Source organism: Lissotriton helveticus, chromosome 4_1 (assembly GCF_964261635.1).
Source record: "Lissotriton helveticus chromosome 4_1, aLisHel1.1, whole genome shotgun sequence".
In the NCBI taxonomy this organism is placed as follows: domain Eukaryota; kingdom Metazoa; phylum Chordata; class Amphibia; order Caudata; family Salamandridae; genus Lissotriton; species Lissotriton helveticus.
The window spans coordinates 422,684,604-422,705,560 of NC_136063.1; positions in this window are offsets into that span (position 1 = coordinate 422,684,604).

A 20,957-nucleotide genomic window follows, 5' to 3' on the forward strand; every position below is an offset into this window, starting at 1 on the left:
GGTGTGATAAGGCTACAAGCACAATGGGAGCAAGGGGGGGGTCCATGGAGGATATAGATTGGGAGACGGCGTTATTGCACCCCAGAGAAGTTGCCATAAAGGCAAGGCACTGTCTTATTTAATATAAGATATTACATAGAATATATTACGACAGGGATAGACTGCACAAAATGGGAAGCACAGAGTCACCACACCGCCTCACCTGCACACTTGCCAAAAGCGACTTCTTTCACACAGTCTGGGCATGCCCTGAGCTGCAACTATACTGGATGCAGGTAATTGAGCTACTGTGAACGGTCCTAGGAGTGATGTTGCCGATTGATCCTCGGTTTGTGATACTGGGAATACCGAGTGAGGTAGATGTCACCAGAGCACCGCTAACATTTGCCTCCCTAGGACTGGTGGTGGCCAAAAGGGATATTGCCAGAAGATGGGGTTAGCCAACAAAACGACAACTCAGGAGTTGGACGAGGGGAATGGATCTATACATGACAGCTGAGCAAACTACATATCGTTGCAGGGGTAGTCCCCAAAAATTCCACAGGATTTGGAACCCGTGGAGATGACATTTTGGGCTGGACTTGGGAGATGACACACAGCATTCCGCAGCACACACAACACAAAAGAGTCCCGTAAGGGGGCCTGAGAAAGGACCGCCTTAGAGGAAGTACTTGACGACCAACTACTACTGTTCCCTGGTCCCAAACAATACCTGTATAATGGACATATGAAGACGCAGGTGGCAAACATAAATCTGCATGAATCAAAGGGGGGGGGGTTGCTGTGTTAATGACGACCAATTTTCCTATTGCTTGTGATCGATTATTGTAGTTGCACTGTTTAAGATGTATACTTGTGATTGTTCATTCAGAAAAAAATAAGAATGAAAAAAATGAATATCGACTTAAGGTAATATAGAATTTAAAATTATCGAAGTGTTTAATATTGTTTGCAAAAATATAGTTGTTAAAAATATCGATATTTTAATGAATGCCATGTATTTTAGTATATATTTTAAATGTCTGTGAGGTATTTTTTTGTGTAAGAATTGTTTATATTTTTTAATATATGTGTTACATTTTTAATAGTTATTAATTTTTTTTATTAGAATTTTCTGTTTTTTAGTTCCAATGCGGGTTGTGGGTTTACAGGAGAATAGGGTGTGAAGTAATTTAGTTATTTGAATTTAATGATTTTTATTTATTTATTAATATTTATTTTATTGATATGTTACTATGTTAAATGTGTAAATTAATGTATTATTACATTTAAATAATGAATAATTAAATTATAATTGGTTAATTAATATTAATTGATTAATTGGTAATTAATTGTGGTAATAGTGTAATTAATTTTAGGTGTGCGTTTTTGTAGGTATAGGTGTAAAGGGGGGAAGTCATTTTTTTGCGGATTAATTAATAGTTGGTTGTTTATTAATATTAAATAATAATTGGTAATTAATTATGGTAATTGTGTAATTAATTTTAGGTGTGTGTTTTGGGGTTTATAGGGGTAAAGGGTAGCAAGTAATTTGTTTTGAATTGATTAATATATAGTAATTAATTTATGTTAATTATTTGATATATATTTTGGCTAATTGTTTATTTTGTTAGTGGTAAAGGGCGGGTATTAAACACATTTTACTTACTTCATAAGTAGTTGTTTAATATTAATAGTTTTTAATTTTAAAATAAGTTTTAATTGTGTAATGTATTATTTTACAGTTTAATTTAGGTGTGTGTTGTGTGGATTATAGGGTTTAAGTGTGGGTAGTTAATTAATTATTATTATTTTTTATTACTAACATTTTTTTAATTGATAATTAGAAGTGTTTTGTTATTTCGTGGTGTTATAAGGTAGGACATAAAATGTATACATTTATGTAATAAATAATGTTTTTTTTGTAAAAAATTTCTAGTTTAAAATATTTTTGGGGGAAATGTATTTATTATTTTATTTTCTATAATATTTGTAGGTATTTGTTATATGTAATTAATATTATATCATGTTTTAAATATATGAAATATATAGTTTTTTCATTTTTAACATATTTTTTAATTTATTTATGTTCATATTGTTTTTTGATTTTTAAATATTGTTGTAGTTTTTATTTTTGAACTGTTTGGAGTGTGAATATTAAATTAACCCTATGCTATTCAACACTTTCCCTACTATTGCAATCTCTGGAGTGGGAATAGTAATTTTTGCTTCTATGCTATCCAACGCTTTCGTTACTGTTGCACTTACTGGAGTGGGAATAGTCATTTTTACCCCTCTGCTATCCAACCCTTTCCTCACTGTTGCAGTCACTGGAGTGGGAATAGTCGTTTTTATCCCTCCGCTATCCAACACTTTCCCTACTGATGCACTCACTGGATTGGGAATAGTAATTTATACCCTTCCGCTATCCAACACTTTCCATACTGTTGTACTCACTGGAGTGGTAATAGTAATTTTTAGCCCTCGCTATCCAACACTTTCCCTACTGTTGCACTCCCTGGAGTTAAAATAGTAAATGTAATCCGTTCGCTATCCAACACTTACCCTACTGTTGCACTCACTGGAGTGGGAATAGTCATTTTTACCCCTCAACTATCGAACACTTTCCCTACTGTTGCACTCACTGGAGTGGGAATAGTAATTTTTACCCTTTAGCCATTCAACACTTTCCCTACTGTTGCACTCACTGGAGTGGGAATAGTAAGTTTTACCCTTTAGCTATCCAACACTTTCCCTACTGTTGCACTCACTGGAGTGGGAATAGTAATTTTTAGCCTTCCGCTATCCAACACTTTCCCTACTGTTGCACTCACAGCAGTTGGAATAGTAAATGTAATCCCTCCACTATCCAACACGTACCCTACTGTTGCACTCACTGGAGTGGGAATAATAATTTTTACCCCTTCGCTATCCAAAACTTTCCCTACTGTTGTACTCATTGGAGTGGGAATAGTAATTTTTACCTCTTCACTATCCAACACTCTCCCTACTGTTGTATTCATTGGAGTAGGAATAGTATTTTTTACCCCTCCGCTATCCAACACTTTCCCTACTGTTGTACTTATTGGAGTGGGAATAATAATTTTTAAATTTCTACTATCCAACACTTTCCCTACTGTTGCAATCTCTGGAGAGGGAATAGTAATTTTTGCTTTTATGCTATCCAACACTTTCGCTACTGTTGCACTTACTGGAGTGGGAATAGTAATTGTTACCCCTCCGCTATCCAACCCTTTCCTTACTGTTGCAGTCACTGGAGTGGGAATAGTCATTTTAGCCCTCCGCTATTGAACACTTCCCCTACTGATGCACTCACTGGAATAGGAATAGTAATTTATACCCTTGAGCTATCCAACACTTTCCATACTGTTGCAGTCACTGGAGTAGTAATAGTAATTTTCAGCCCTCCGCTATCCAACACTTACCCTACTGTTGCACTCACTGGAGTGGGAATAGTAATTTTTACCTCTCAGCCATCCAACACTTTTTCTACTGTTGCACTCACTGGAGTGGAAATAGTGATTTTTACCCTTTAACCATCCAACACTTTCCCTACTGTTGCACTCAGTGGACTGGGAATAGTAAGTTTTACCCTTTAGCTATCCAACACTTTCCCTACTGTGGCACTCACTGGAGTGGGAATAGTAATTTGTAGCCTTCCGCTATCCAACACTTTGCCTACTGTTGCACTCACAGCAGTTGTAATAGTAAATTTAATCCTTCCACTATCCAACACTTACCCTACTGTTGCTCTCATTGGACTGGGAATAGTAATTTTTACCCCTTTGCTATCCAAAACTTTCCCTACTGTTGCACTCATTGGACTGGGAATAGTATTTTTTACCTCTTCACTATCCAAAACTTTCCCTACTGTTGTATTAATTGGAGTAGGAATAGTATTTTTTACCCCTCCGCTATCCAACATTTTCCCTACTGTTGTACTTATTGGAGTGGGAATAATAATTTTTACATTTCTACTATCCAACACTTTCCCTACTGTTGCACTGACTGTATTGGGAAGTTTAAGTTTAAATATTTTTTGATAGTTTCATGTTTTAATTGATTGGCGAATCTCAAAACCAAAGGGGGAAAAACCAAGAAGGATGCTGAGCGGAGGGGCCCTGTGGTAGATGTGCTGAAGGTTAACCACAAAAGCGGCATATTACGGTCAAAACTAAATTTTCGTATCCAGCAGGGCGGCCAAGTGAGGATTGTTTCCTGGAATGTCTGTGGGTTGGAGAGTAAAGTACATAATCCAATTTGGGGGGAGTTTGTGCAGAATATTGACATCCTTTGTATCCAGGAAACCTGGCTCCTGACTGAAAAACATCTAGATGGTTTTAAGACTTTCCACATTCCCGCAGTTCGTTCCTTACATGGTAGGCACAAAGGAGACATATGTATATATATCTCCAACCTGCTGAAGGTTATTAAGATTGCTAATAGAAATAGCTCTCACTATTATCAAATGGTCTCGGTTACTTTAAACCCTGGTGTGGAGTTAGTAAATTTCTATAATAATATTAGCAACTCCGACTATGCTGAGGTCCTAAACATCCTACAGGTGGAACTGGGCTGTCTGAACTTAATAAAAGGGAAAGATGCAATATTAACCTGGGTTGGAGATTTCAATATGAACATATGTGAACTTGAAACATGCGGGTTCCAGGAATATGGTGGGGAGGATGTAGTGGGCAAGAGCCATTTTTTACATACTGACAAAGGGGAGAAAATACATTTTATTATGGCCAACTTCGACCTCGGCTTTGCTAATATGATGTGTTCCCCCAAGGTCGATTTTAGTTCCATCTTCCCAGCTAGGGGGTCTCAATCGGTTATTGATTTTATTATGGTTCCTAATAGATTTTCCAACCCGGTGGAAAAATTTGAGGTCCACTCAATGGGTCTGAGTGTTCATCTCCCCATAAGTGCCTCCATTAGCATTTATGAGTATAATAAGGTCTCCACTATTGAGTCTTTGGTATGGTCACAAGATATAACTGTAGCACGCCAAAATGGATTGGCACTGAAATGGAGCATTGTGGACCCAGTGGAACATGCAAAGTTGTGGCAAATATTGGAGGAAATGAATGTTGAGCCCGCCATCTTGCTTTTTCTCCGTCAGCTCTATTCAGGGGCAACTGCCAAGGTTAGATATGGCCTGAGGGGGGAGTGTACTGGGTCTTTCCGCTTAGAGAAGGGTGTAAGACAAGGCTGTGTGCTGGCCCCCTTCCTTTTCTCCTTATACACGAACAACCTGGAGGCGGAACTGGGGGCTAGCAAAACTGACTCTCCGAGGTATGGTAACAAACAGATTGTCTCCCTTCTTTATGCGGACGATGCAGTACTGATGGCCAGAGCGAAGGTGGGCGCCCAGAAAGCCCTCCTGAAGTACGTAGAATCTATGGAAGCCAGGGGCCTTAAAATGAATGCAAATAAATCATTTGTGATGTTTTGTGGAAAAGGTTGTGCTTCTTGTAAACACCTCAAGGTGGCAGGCCTAAAAATGGATCATTCCAAAATCTTTCCATATTTGGGGGTATTAATTGATGGCTCGGGCTCCTGGGGACCCGAGGTTAAGAACAGGACCCTATCTTTTAAACGATCTATAGCGGCCCTGATGAATTTTTCTACCAAACTAGGCAAAAGACCGCCCAAAATTATGCTGAAGATGTATGTGGCCAAATGTAGAAGCATTGCACTGTATGGGGCAGGGATCTGGGGGTACCAGGACACATCTTCCATGCAAATTGCAGAAAATAACTTCTTCAGATATTTGTTGGCTCTCCCACAGGCCACGTATGTTTTTAACTGCCATGCAGAACTTGGCATGGACTATATCACAGACCTGATCAGACTGCAACCGATCTTGCTATGGCGGAGAGTATGGGCCACTAAAGCACTTGGCTTAACCCAGGGTATCATTAGGGACGTAATAAGCCTGGATAACGCGAAGCGTATTGCCTGGCTCGAGTATGTCAGGAAAACGCTGACTGACCTGAAAAGGCCTGAGCTATTCAGTAACCCGGACTTGATTTGTGGGGTACCTAAGAAAGTATTGAAAAAGCTATGCATGAATCACTTCGACCTATTAAGATGCTCAGGGGAGATCATAAAGAAAACGGTAATGCAACATCAACTGTCTTTGATCTGTTGCAAAATACAACCCTACCTAACTCTATGCACAATGGGCTTTGATCGTTTCATTTTGACTAGGTTTAGGTTCAACATATTTCATCGGCTGGTCACATTTCCAACCAAAAATGACTGGACCAGAACCTTAGAACCATGCCCATGCGATAATGTGTCGCAGCAATCTACTTTTCATGTGGTGCTGTTCTGCAAACTGTATGAGAGGGAGCGTTGTAGATGGATCAAACAATACCTGAGACAGGGAGCCTGGCGGCAATGTAGGCCCGCGTATCTTAGTCTGCAACAGTTGGATAATGTTAAATGTACCATGGTTATGATAGGTTTTTTAAAAAGTGTTTTAAGGAAATGTAATTTAATGATTAGCTAAACTCTGATATGCGACAGATTATGTACAATTCTGATTTAATACTTTTTTTAACTTAAATGTTATTTATTTATTATTAATATATGGAATGTAAAGATGTATATATATGTATTGCTGCTTTTATGATTTTATGTAATGAAAATCGAATAAAGCTAATCTGAACTGAATCTGAACTGATATATATATTTTTTATATCATTTTAAACTTTTAAAATAAATTAAAAATAATAGTTTATTAATTGTTTTTAAAGTAAATATATATATGGATAAATTATTATGTTTGTGGTCTTTTTTTAATTACGTGTGTTTGTTATATTTTGTTAAAATGTATATTAAATTTAATGTATTTTGTTAAAATTAATATTAAATATATTTAATATATATTATGTTATTTGATAAATATATATTTAAATCAATATTTTTACTTCTATATTTTTTACGGTAATATTTTTGTTCATACCTGTTGAGGTATGGGAGTCGATATTTTTGCAGTCTATATTTTGTCACCAATATTTTTAACGTTGATAATTATGTCATTTATGTTTTATCAGTGAACCGTTTGTACCTCTTTTCTTACACAATCGCACTATTTAGCACCATTTAACCACCCCAACTGTAAAATTGTGTACATAGTGTTTGTTGCTGTGTACAGCACTTCTGTTAGTACAGCTATATATTTCTGAATAAACACAAATTCAAATGTAAGCAGTGTGACCTAAAATGGTGGAACAATAGCATGATTCAGTCAAGAGATTTTGGGGTTAGGAGGATGTTAAATAACTGATCAAATAGAAGCACCGATGATACATAGGGGGATGGCTACAGTGATGGGTGTGATGAGGATTAAGACAGTGTCACCTCCAATGCGGTAGGACCCGTCTATGTTCTAAAGGCAAAAATAAACAGCATGTGTGAGAGGGATGTATGATGTCAGCGGTAGCTATATCTCACATAAATCCAACCTGCAGGTAAGACGGTGTATTTGTTTGTTGACTGCCACTCCTCCTCCTTAGTCATCGCGGCCCATTATGCTACATGCTTCTCTTGAAATGCCTACCCAAAAGCCTGGCAAGCCTCCCTTCAATTTTATATCCCATTTACTAGTAGCCACTGGTCACGATAGAGATAATACTTTATCAACACAATAGACTGCTCCTGACTACAGCTTTCCATCCAACCAGGTAGGTTCATGTCAACCATCACAGGTTGGAATGTTACTTTCCCATTGGCACCTTCCAGGCAACCAATCACTCTTGTATCAAGTGTTCTGTTTTTACCCGCCCTTTCCCATAGCCACTCGTTTGTCCTCTGGAATGGAATTAGAACCTGGAGGCGACCAATCCTTTCCTAGAGCCCGTGAGGGCTAGGCACTGTCCTCCCGTGGCCTTTAGTGGCTCATTCCAACCCAGTTTCCTCTCCAGGAACGTGTTTGTAACACTAAATATTTCGTTCCCAGGGCACAGCAGCAACTGCCGTTCTTCTGTGGTACGGAAGCATTGGCACATTTTGATTGCATTATCGCTGATGTCATCCTTGCATTCCAAAGGACGGAGGTCTTAATTTGAACCACGGCATTAATGTTTCTCATCATTTTGTTTGTGCTTAAGTCAGGGACTTTGGCGGTTTTTGTTGAGAAAAGAGAGGAAACGTGGAAATGACTTTAAGACAAGCCGTGTTGGAGAGCAATGGAGCGTGACACGCACACATGGCGGTGCCGCTTCAGACACGCCTCGTGCGTCTTGTCCCTGTCTGGATTTGTTTACAGCGCTCGAGACAGTTGGACGCACAAAGCCCCTGCGCCTGCCTCAAACACTCCCACAAATAAAGCTTCCCGCCACAACAAGGCACCGGCGTGCCCACTCTGCACTCGCTCGTGCTTACAGACACGCGCATATTCGTATCTGTGTTCTATTAGGCCCATTTTGTGTCTGTAAAGGATGCAATGCCGACCTGCTTGCAATATATAAGTAAGTGGATTTCGAAGCCTCTGTAACTTCTTGCACGTTTCAGCCAAGATTCTCATTTAGGCTAATATGGTAAGGCTGTGGAGTAGTACAAATATGCAGTAATCGAGCCACCACACATTTTTACTGGTTCTGCAGTTTTTCAGTTGTGACACAATTACCGGGGCTCTATGCAGCAACCGCACCACAATTACCACCAGCAGAGCGGATGGTGACCGACAATGGAAGCATGAGATTTAAGTTTACGTGCTTACCACTGGATAATTAAATCATAGTACTATTGTAGAGCATTACAGCTGCATCCAGATCCCGCTCTTAAATGAAGTCTTCAATCAGGAGTTGGTCCGGTGATTTCAGCATTAAGTTTCATCCTGCCCTTGGGAGGCATTTCGATGCCAATTTGTAAATAGTCAGGAGTGGACAACTTCCTAGTTGCACAGTTGGCCCCTGGCCCTATACCTTAGGCGGGCTCCCTCTCTCCTTTTGTATATAATAAAAGTGAATAGCTACAAAAATGCCATTGCACCTTTTGAGAAGGAAGTGTCCCCTGCGTGGCTCTGGGGAGCATAAACGTATTCCTGTCAATCTGGCAAATCATAGCGATGTCACTGTTTTTTTTTTACCTCCATAAACACAACAATCACACCCTGGATGAGGGATCTCACTGTAACCTGGGCGTGAGGTCGAGGGGGCAGCCAAAGTATGACCCTCCTTCAGAGAGTGGCTATTGTCCTCTGCCTGATCCTCCTGAGACTGGCATGGGTGGTGCCATATCCTTTTAAAAAAAAGTTCTGCCAGTCTCATCAGTGGGGTGTTTTCACTCCGTTAAGTGTGAATGGTATAGGGCATTGTTTGAATGTGCAGGGTGAGCAGGGGTCTGCTGCTTTCATGAATGGTTGGATGAACCAAGGAAACCATTGTATTTCCCTTCGTGTGAGGGACAGTACAAATGGCAGAGAACTTTGGGTGCAGCTGCCTAGGTCTTAGTAAGCCTGTTAGCCCACACTCCAACATTCTCTCCCTTTACCCAGTGGCACCACGGCCCAATGCCTGATGGGCAACCAAACCCTTATAATTGCTAGATTTCAATCAATCAAGAAGTATTTGTATAGCGTGGCTAATCACCCCAGGGGTAATCAAGGTGCTTTTCTGCAGGTATCAGTTAGTGGGAGGGTTAAGTGCGGAGGTGGAGGGAGTTCCAAGTTTTTGCGGCGAGGTGAGAGAAGGATCATCCTCTGGAGGAGTAGCGGCAGATACGTGGTGTCTGAGCGAGGTGTGAGAGCGAAAGTTTCTGGTGGGTTGGTGGAAGGTCAGGCAGTGGTTCATGTAGTCTGGTCCTTGGTTGTGGAGGGCTATGTAGGCGTGGTTCAGGAGCTTGAACTGTCATCTCTTCTGGATGGAGAGCCAGTGGAGGTCTTTCAGCTGCTGGGTGATGTATGTCCTCTGGGACAGGTGGAGGATGAGTCTGGCTGCTGCGTTCTAGTTAGTCTGGCATCTCTGCATGAGTTCATTGGAGGATCCGGCATACAGTATGCTGCCGTAGTTTAGGCGGCTGGTGACGAGGGCCTGCATCACAGTCTTTCTTGTGCTGATAGGGAGCCATTTGAAGATTTTGCGGAGCGTGTGGATCGTGTGAAAGCAGGCGATGGCGTTGACCTGACATTTCATGGATAGTTTGCTGTCCAGTATGATGCCTTTTGGCACGGTGTAGGTCTGAGCGTCACTGGCCTCCAGGGGTTGTTCCAGAGAGTTGTGTATCTGCTGAAGATCAGAACTTCCATTTTGTCGGTGTTGGGTTTCAAGCAGTTGTCTTTCATCCATGTTGTGACGTTCTTCTTACAGTTGTGGAAGTTGGACTTAGTCAAGGTTGCGTTCGCAGAGAGTGAGAGAACAAGCTGAGTGTCGTCGGTGTAGGAGATGATGTTGATGTTGTGCGATTGGACGATGTCTGCGAGTGGTGTCATGTAGATTTTGAAGAGGGTACGGCTGAGGGATGAGCCCTAGGGTGCTCTGCAGATTATGGACCTGATTATGACATTGGTGGTGCAGTGTGGGGTCCGCCCTGCCGTCGTACCAGCAAAGCCGCGGTCAAGCCACCGGCAGATTAGGAGTTTGCTCCTGTCTGGCAGGCTTTTTCTTTGGGCGTTCCCACGGCTGTGCTTCTAAAAATGGGCACCGAAATGGGAACGCCAGAAACAGTTCCTGCATGGCATGGACTGACATGTCCATGCTATGCAGGAACTGGTGTGCATGCACACAGGGTAGCACATGTTGGCCCCCCTGTGCACACCCACAGGGTGCAGAGGCCCCCTTTGTTTCCTCTACCCCAGGGTTTTCATGGAAGAAGAACCACCATGAAAACCCTAGCAGAGAGGAAACTCCTAATATGCTTGGTGGGACAGTGGCAGTCCGGCCAAGCATATTGATGCCTCTACATCACTCCAACACCGCCAGAAAATGGCGATATCCTGGCGGCTGCAGGGGGCAATGGCGGTCAGACCGTCCTTATTGTAATAGGGCGGTCAGAGACCGCCACTGCCACATCCCCTTGAGTTTGGCGAGCCGTGGACTGCCAGACACGTAATTAAGTCCATAGTGTTTGGCTTGCAAGGTGAAGAGCGGGAGGCAGACTCGCTGGGTGCATCTGGTGAGGAAGGATGCCATCCATTTGAACGGATCATCTGTGACTCTAATATGATGTTGTTCATAATAAAAAGAGCAGCCAGTGGGCGAATTTCTTTCCTTGCACTAGAATCCTATGACACACTGACACCGCTACTCGATTCAGCCTCCTGTTAGGGACAAAATATACACCCAGAGTGGCTTTTCTTGCACACCACCAAGCCTTATCCTGATCACTGCGCACTGATAATGGACTGATCCTTCAGAGGGCAAGCAGGAGTTAGATGTAGGAGCCCTGTGCACTAGAGCTGATACGCTGAGCTGAATGCCACAAATAATGTCAAAAACAGTGCACCGGTTGCAGAGTTATAAGCCCTGAAAGACCAAACTTGCATTACCTCTACGTCCCTCGTCTCAGTCGTTACACCTTGAGGCGACTCCACCTCCCAGACAGAAAAAAGCAGGGGAATTCTTGGTGAATCTTACTGTAGGAGAGTAGGGTCTGCAATCCTATGATCACCCAGATTTTTGCTTTTTGCTGCACTGGTTTACGACTTTCCCTGGCTGTGGGCCTGCTAATCAGACCCACAGCCTAGCTGTTCTCTCTATCCAAATTGTACTCAGGTACTGAATTGGCACTGGGCCCTCTCCAAGTCCCTGTACCCAGGGCTGAGGTACCCAGAAGTCTCCCAGGGGCTGAAGCATGTATTATGCCACCCCTGGATTGACTAACTAAAACTGACACAACTGGCTGCACGACAGCTGGGGCAAGGTGGTGTACTCACCCTTTGCTTTAGATATAGTATACCTATATCTAACCCTAAAATGGACACACAGATCTCCTATCAGTCACTCCTATGGCAGGCCTTAACAATCCTGAAGGCAGAGTGCTTGGAATCGTGTGAGATGGTGCTCTGGCATGAACTGAGCCTGTCTGCGGCTTTCGGGATCTATCCCTTAGCCGTTTCCATGATATCGCATACCATATACTCTTAAGTGCATTATAATCCTCGCGGTTATGTGCCAACTCTGGTATCGCTTTATCAAAACATGTCGAGTAAGGTGTCATACGAATTGGAATACTAACCCCTCGCCAATTCTGGCGACGGGGTTAGCATTCCACCCTTCTAGAGGGACACGACATGCCTGTAACCTATAACCCGGTTAAAAGTCAGACAGAGCCTTAGCATCCACAAAATGGATGCTGCCACCGAGACACAAGTCTGCCCTCCTGCTGCTGGGAGTCCTCCCAGAGCAGGAGATAAGGACAAAGGGTTTCCTGCCAGGGGCGGTGCCAGCACCGTCCCAGACAGGGTTTTGTGTATTGTAGGTAGGCAGGGCTTTAGAGGAAGGTGACTGCAAGTAGCACCCCGGTGCTCACTGTGCATAGGCCGGCTTGAACCAGTTCCAGGGTCCCTCCAGACCCTGTGCTGGGGAAAAGCCCGCCAAGGAAGTGGGTGTAACCACCCCCCTCCTAGTCCCACCCATAGGGCAGGACTTAGTCGCGTGCCAGCCCCTTTTTACAGGATAAAGGTAGAGACTGGCCCCCTTCCAAATCAGATCATCTTTGAATCCTGAAACTACTTTCCACGAAAGGAACTCAAGACTTCTTCCTAAGATTTCTCCCTTGTGACTAAGGAGTAGTCACCCTGCATCCGCAGGCACCATCTACAGAAACACTGCGGTCTGCTGCAAGTCCTTCCTCCGGAATCCGACTGCCCAGCTCGACGAGAACCGGCTTCCCTGGCACCTCTGACCTCTACCTGCATCATCAGTCACGCTGAGATTCGTGGGTGTGACGAGACCTCGAGGGACCGGCCATCTTCAAGACTGCACGACTTCTGAACAACAAGCCCGCCGAGTGAATTCCTGGTGAGTGCTTTGGGGTCCGAGAAGCCCCCACCCTGAGCAGCTCCAGCACCGAAGAGCAGCCCCCCAGCATCTCCACGATCTGCGTGGGGCCCTTCTGCTTTTTGCTGCTCACCGCGTTGTTTGGCTACTAGCCCGCTGGCTTGTGGCCTTCCTGACGACGCCCGACGACATTTCTGCTGCTGGTCTGGTTGCTCCAGACTGGCCCTTGCTCCCTTCCAGAAGAGGAGCACCCCGGACCCTCCTGGTCCACTCAAGACGCCATTTTGAGTCCACCGCGTGGGCTTGAATTAGCCAAGGCTTGTTGCCCAATCCTGGGTAACTTCGACGCCAACGACTTCATCCTTCGTGGGACAGCTCGCACCTCCATCCTGGTCGCCGACAACGCCTCCTGGTCCGAGAGACTGCAGAGCCCAGCAGCGCCCACTCACCTGACTGCGGTGACTTCGGCCGGTGCCATCCTGGTGCCCACTTAATCACTGGCTAGTGATTCAAGAACTTGGTCCCCTCTGCTTTCAGGTTTTCTTCTTCCTTGATCCAGGCTTGGATCCATCGAACTTTCCTTCACTGGTCGCCTGCCAGCAACTTCCTTCTTCCAGGCTCCTGGTCCGGCAACGAGATCCCCGACGTCTTTTCAGACCTATGCAGCTGCAGCCCCTGGGCTAGGTAACTTCGGCACTCCGGTGTCCCAGCATAGCCTCACTATCCAAGGGTCAGGATCCACTGTCATTTTCTCCCTACCAGGTCGGGTTCGCCCGTGAACACTAACTTTGTGAATTCTAGCTTCCATAGACTTTGTCCCGCATCCCGCGTGAGAGTGCACACTCTGCACCCGAGTCCCCTGGGCCTCCTAGTAGTAATCTAACGATTCCCTAGTCCAGTCCTAGCGATTCCAAAGCCTATTAGAACTGTTACTTACCTGCTAGTAATTCGCATTCCACTTTTAGCGTATATGGTTTTTCGTGCCCCTCGGGCATTTGTGTAACGTGCTAACTTAAAAGTATTTTCGTAAGAGTTTTGTTGTGTGCTTAGCACCCTGTCCTCATAAAGAGTACAGGGTTGTTGTGATTCTAATAAATACATTGTTTATTTTCATAACACTTGTGTGGTGTCCTTTCACTGGGTGTTCAAGGGGTAATGTGATGGTAAAACAGCTGGCTTAACACGCCCTCTAGAGTCTTAGCCTTAGACTGCTCGTATCCATGCTACTAGGATAGCTGGTCTATAAGGTTGACTTACAACCAATCATCAATAAGGGTTGTTTGGACTGATATATAGTGATCACTAGAATAGTGAGCACTGCACATCAGGCCAACTTCTCACATTGGTGAGCAGCGGTTGGGATTTGAGCTTGCTGTTGTTTTACCACACATGCCCTAAGAATATCTTGTGAAAGATCACATAAGTACTAAAGGTACATATAACTTAGCTTAGAATACTCTGAGTTCTACTGAACCAGCTGTTGTAGCTCCTAGGGCCTAGCACACCCTAAACTACAACTCTAGCAAGGGATCAGTAGGCAAACATATAGTGTAGGTAAGTGCACCACTTACACCTCACTAGAAAAGCATGTCGACTCAGGGGGACTCTACTGAGACTCCCCTGGTCAGTGTTGACCCTCCACAGGTCACTTCAAGATATGCAGCTCTCAGTTTTCAGGAGATGAGACAAATCTGTGTCTCCAGGAAACTGAAGCAGGGGTCTAACCCCACCATTCCCTTTCTGATAGGTCTCTTAGAGACATATGATGCCAGAAAGCTCTCTCAGTTACATGAGAGCATGCCAGCCTTAGAGGGAACCTCTGGGGATCCAGACCTCCCCAACACTGATTCAGCAGTTGAGGAGGAGGATCAGGAGGTACTCTCTGGGGATGAGGTAGACAAAGGTCTTGAGGTAGTCAGAAGGCTAACTAGGACCAACTTAGACTTACTTGGGCTAGGATCTGGGGGCCCCCCAGTACTAACCCGAAGTGGGCCTAACCTTGGAGTTAGGAGAGATAGATCTCTTTCTAGGGACTCCAATAGATCTCTGCACTCTAATGCCTCTTCTCAGGGGAGAAGGAATCCTCCACAGAGGAGATTTACTTCCCCTCAGAGAAAGGAGCATGAAGCTAGGATGAGACAAGCTGAACTGAGGATTGAAAGGGAAGAAATTGCCCTGGCCAAAGAGAAGCTTGCCCTGGCAAGAGAGCAGCAGATGAGTGGGCTAGCTCCCACTGGTGGCAGCAATCTCCCAAGAGATAGAGAGAAGGGTTTAGATACTAAACACCTGACTAAAATAGTGCCCCCCTTTAAGCAAGGGGATGACATCCAGAAATGGATGGCTGCTCTGGAGAGGGCCTGCACTGTGCAGAACATTCCCCAGAGTCAGTGGGCAGCTATACTGTGGCTCTCCTTTGATGGTAAAGGTAGAGATAAGCTCCTCACTACAAGAGTGGAGGATGCTAACAATTACCAGGTCCTGAAGAATACACTGGTTGATGGGTTTGGTTTAACCACTGAGCAGTACAGGTTGCTGTTCAGAGACACCCAGAAAACTCAGTCTCAGGACTGGTCTGATTTTGTGGATTGTGCCACTAAGGCTTTGGAGGGCTGGTTGCTGGGTAGCAAGGTTACAGATTACACAGGATTGTATAATCTAATGATGAGAGAACAAATTTTGAACAATTGTCAGAACCAGTTGCTGCACCAGCACCTTGTTGATTCAGATCTGACCTCTCCCCAAGAATTGGGAAAGAAGGCAGACAAATGGGTCAGGACAAGGATCAAGCAGAACCAGAACCAGAACCAGGGTGGTCAGAAGAAAGCAGACCAGAAGGGTAATGTTAAGAATGAGCAAAATGACCAGAAGTCTTCACCAGGTCCCCAACAAACCAAAGAGGGTGGGGGTCAGGCTTCCCAGAAGAAGAAGACTCAAGAAGGCCAGTCAAAAAGGTGGTGCCAGTACTGCAAAAGTAAATCTCACTGGTTTAGTGAGTGCACCAAAAGAGGAGGAGGACAAACTCCTGCCACTACAGCTCCTAAAGCAACTGCACCCCCTAGTACAGTCAGTAGTGGTAGTGTCACTCCCAAGGCATTAGTTGGGTTAACCTTGGGTACTGAGGGGTCTGACAACTTAGTTGGCACACTCACTCAGGCTGTCCTTGTCTGTACAGGGGATATGGATATGTCCCCTGAAATAAGTCCCAATACTTTGGGCAAATACAGGCAGACACCTTTGATTAATGGCAAAATGGCTCAGGCCTATAGGGACACTTGTGCCAGTGTCACCATGGTGACACCTAACTTTGTGGACCCTGGACAGATCATGCCAGGTACTGATTTCCTGGTGACCAATGCCAGCAATGTCACTACTAGTCATAGTGTGGCAATTGTAGCTTTCTCCTGGGGTGGAGTGAAGGGACAAAAGAAAGTGGTAGTCAGTTCAGACCTCCCAGTTGATTGTTTGTTGGGCAATGATTTGGAGTCATCACAATGGTCAGAAGTGGAGCAGAGGACTCACATGGAGATGTTAGGCTTGCCAGCACATGTGCTTGCTGTGACTAGGTCACAGGCCAGAAGATGCCCCACTGAACAGGTGCTGGATCCTGAAATTATGGACCAGACACCTCCCAAGAAGAAGAGCAGTAAGGGTAAGGCTTTGCCTTCCCCCTTGCCCCAGGTTGAGGATCAAGTCTCTGAGGAGGCTGATCTAGCAGAGCTGAGGGAAACTGAGCCTAAAGAGCTTGAACTTGATCAAGTTGAGTTTCTGGGCTCAGGGGGACCCTCCAGAGCAGACCTGGGGAAGGAACAGTTGAGCTGCCCTTCCCTTGAACCCCTCAGACAGCAGGCTGCTGCTGAGGCTGCAGGGAATGCCACAGGTGCCCACAGGGTATACTGGGAAGATGGACTCCTGTACTCTGAGTCAAGAGACCCCAAGCCTGGTGCAACCAGGAGGCTGGTCATCCCCTTGTCTCTGAGAGGTTTCCTTCTCACCTTGGCCCATGAGATTCCCCTTGCAGGTCATTTAGGTCAGACAAAGACTTGGGACAGGCTTGTCTCACACTTTCACTGGCCCCATATGAATGAGAATACCAAGGAGTTTTGTCGCTCATGTGTCACTTGCCAAGCCAGTGGTAAGTCAGGTGGCACAACAAAGGCCCCCCTCATACCACTACCTGTGGTGGGGGTTCCCTTTGAAAGAGTGGGGATTGACATTGTTGGTCCAATGGAACCCCAGACAGCATCAGGACACAAGTTTATACTGGTGGTGGTGGACCATGCCACCAGGTATCCTGAGGCTATTCCCCTTAGGACCACTACAGCCCCTGTAGTGGCAAGAGCCCTAGTTGGAGTGTTCTCCAGAGTGGGTTTCCCTAAGGAGGTCGTTTCTGACAGAGGTACAAACTTCATGTCAGGATATCTGACTGCCATGTGGAAAGAGTGTGGGGTGAACTACAAGTTCACCACACCCTATCATCCACAATGCAATGGGCTTGTTGAGAGATTCAACAGGACCCTGAAAGGGATGATTCATGGACTACCTGAACCTCTTAGGAGAAGATGGGATGTCCTGATCCCCTGCCTCTTGTTTGCTTACAGAGAGGTCCCACAGAAGGGGGTTGGCTACAGCCCTTTTGAGCTTCTGTATGGGCATCCTGTAAGGGGACCCCTGTGTTTGGTGAAGGAAGGATGGGAGAGACCTCTCAAAAAGCCTGCAACCAACATAGTGGACTATGTACTTGGTCTCCGCTCCAGGATGGCTGAGTACATGGAAAAGGCATCTAAAAACCTTGAGGCCAGCCAGGAACTTCAAAAAGCTTGGCATGACCAAAAGGCTGTACTGACTGTGTACCAGCCAGGACAGAAGGTGTGGGTGCTGGAGCCAGTGGCCCCAGCAGCTCTGAAAGACAAATGGTCTGGGCCCCACACCATCATTGAGCAAAAGGGAGAGGTTACCTACTTGGTGGACCTTGGAACTCCCAGGAGCCCTCTCAGAGTGCTCCATGTTAACAGGCTCAAAGCATATGTTGACAGGAAGGACATGAGCTTGCTCATGGCCACAGATGAGGGACAGGAGGAAGAGAGTGACCCTCTCCCAGACCTGCTCACTCAAAATCCTGATGATGGATCAGTTGATGGTGTTGTCTTTTGTGGCAGCCTCACTGAACATCAGCAACAGGATTGCAGGCAAGTTCTGCAATCCTTTCGACATATGTTCTCTCTGACACCCAGCCAAACTGATTGGTGTACCCATGATGTTGACACTGGAGACAGTCTGCCTGTCAAGAGTAAAATCTACAGACAGCCTGATCATGTTAGAGACTGCATCAAAACTGAAGTGCAGAAAATGTTGGAACTGGGAGTCATTGAGCCCTCAGATAGCCCTTGGGCTAGCCCAGTAGTTCTAGTGCCAAAGCCTCACACCCAGGGTGGTAAGAGAGAGATGAGGTTTTGCGTAGACTACAGAGGCCTCAATGCAGTCACTAAGACTGATGCCCACCCAATACCAAGAGCAGATGAGCTTATAGATAGATTGGCTTCTGCCAACTTCTTAAGCACATTTGATTTGACAGCTGGGTATTGGCAAATCAGGTTAGCTGAGGAAGCCAAACCTAAGACAGCATTTTCTACCCCTGGAGGGCATTATCAATTTGTGGTAATGCCCTTTGGACTGAAAAATGCACCTGCCACCTTCCAAAGGTTGGTGAATCAAGTCCTCACTGGGCTGGATGACTTCTGTGCAGCTTATCTTGACGATATTGCTGTCTTTAGCTCCACCTGGGAGGATCACCTGGTCCACCTGAGGAAAGTGTTAGAGGCCCTGCAAAAGGCAGGCCTCACTATCAAGGCCACAAAGTGCCAGATAGGGCAGTCACAGGTTGTATACCTGGGCCACCTGGTAGGTGGAGGCCAGGTTCAGCCACTGGAGAGTAAGATACAGGCCATCAAGGACTGGACTCCTCCAATCACCCAGACTCAGGTTCGAGCTTTCTTGGGCCTGACTGGGTACTATAGGAAGTTTGTCAGAAATTATGGGTCCATAGTGACCCCCCTTAATGACCTGACAAGCAAAAAGATGCCAAAGAAAGTTCAGTGGACAGCAAGCTGTCAGAAAGCATTCAATGACCTAAAGCAGGCCATGTGCACAGCACCTATCCTCAAGAGTCCAGATTACTCCAAGCCATTCATTGTCCAAACAGATGCTTCTGAGTTGGGTGTGGGAGCTGTTCTGTCTCAACTGAATTTTGATGGTAATGATCAGCCTATTGCTTTCATTAGCAGGAGGTTGACCCCCAGAGAGAAAAATTGGTCAGCTATTGAGAGGGAGGCCTTTGCTGTGGTCTGGGCCCTGAAGAAGCTGAGGGCCTACTTGTTTGGCACTCACTTCACCATTCAGACAGACCATAAGCCCCTCTTGTGGCTAAATCAGATGAAGGGTGAAAACCCCAAACTGCTTAGGTGGTCCATTTCCCTACAGGGGATGGATTTTACAGTGGAGCATAGACCTGGGACTGATCACAGCAATGCTGATGGGCTCTCCAGGTATTTCCACTTAGAGCAAGAAGACTCACCTGGTCAAGGTTAGTTTATTGTCCCAAAGTTTGGGGGGGGGTCATGTAGGAGAGTAGGGTCTGCAATCCTATGATCACCCAGATTTTTGCTTTTTGCTGCACTGGTTTACGACTTTCCCTGGCTGTGGGCCTGCTAATCAGACCCACAGCCTAGCTGTTCTCTCTATCCAAATTGTACTCAGGTACTGAATTGGCACTGGGCCCTCTCCAAGTCCCTGTACCCAGGGCTGAGGTACCCAGAAGTCTCCCAGGGGCTGAAGCATGTATTATGCCACCCCTGGATTGACTAACTAAAACTGACACAACTGGCTGCACGACAGCTGGGGCAAGGTGGTGTACTCACCCTTTGCTTTAGATATAGTATACCTATATCTAACCCTAAAATGGACACACAGATCTCCTATCAGTCACTCCTATGGCAGGCCTTAACAATCCTGAAGGCAGAGTGCTTGGAATCGTGTGAGATGGTGCTCTGGCATGAGCTGAGCCTGTCTGCGGCTTTCGGGATCTATCCCTTAGCCGTTTCCATGATATCGCATACCATATACTCTTAAGTGCATTATAATCCTCGCGGTTATGTGCCAACTCTGGTATCGCTTTATCAAAACATGTCGAGTAAGGTGTCATACGAATTGGAATACTAACCCCTCGCCAATTCTGGCGACGGGGTTAGCATTCCACCCTTCTAGAGGGACACGACATGCCTGTAACCTATAACCCGGTTAAAAGTCAGACAGAGCCTTAGCATCCACAAAATGGATGCTGCCACCGAGACACAAGTCTGCCCTCCTGCTGCTGGGAGTCCTCCCAGAGCAGGAGATAAGGACAAAGGGTTTCCTGCCAGGGGCGGTGCCAGCACCGTCCCAGACAGGGTTTTGTGTATTGTAGGTAGGCAGGGCTTTAGAGGAAGGTGACTGCAAGTAGCACCCCGGTGCTCACTGTGCATAGGCCGGCTTGAACCAGTTCCAGGGTCCCTCCAGACCCTGTGCTGGGGAAAAGCCCGCCAAGGAAGTGGGTGTAACCACCCCCCTCCTAGTCCCACCCATAGGGCAGGACTTAGTCGCGTGCCAGCCCCTTTTTACAGGATAAAGGTAGAGACTGGCCCCCTTCCAAATCAGATCATCTTTGAATCCTGAAACTACTTTCCACGAAAGGAACTCAAGACTTCTTCCTAAGATTTCTCCCTTGTGACTAAGGAGTAGTCACCCTGCATCCGCAGGCACCATCTACAGAAACACTGCGGTCTGCTGCAAGTCCTTCCTCCGGAATCCGACTGCCCAGCTCGACGAGAACCGGCTTCCCTGGCACCTCTGACCTCTACCTGCATCATCAGTCACGCTGAGATTCGTGGGTGTGACGAGACCTCGAGGGACCGGCCATCTTCAAGACTGCACGACTTCTGAACAACAAGCCCGCCGAGTGAATTCCTGGTG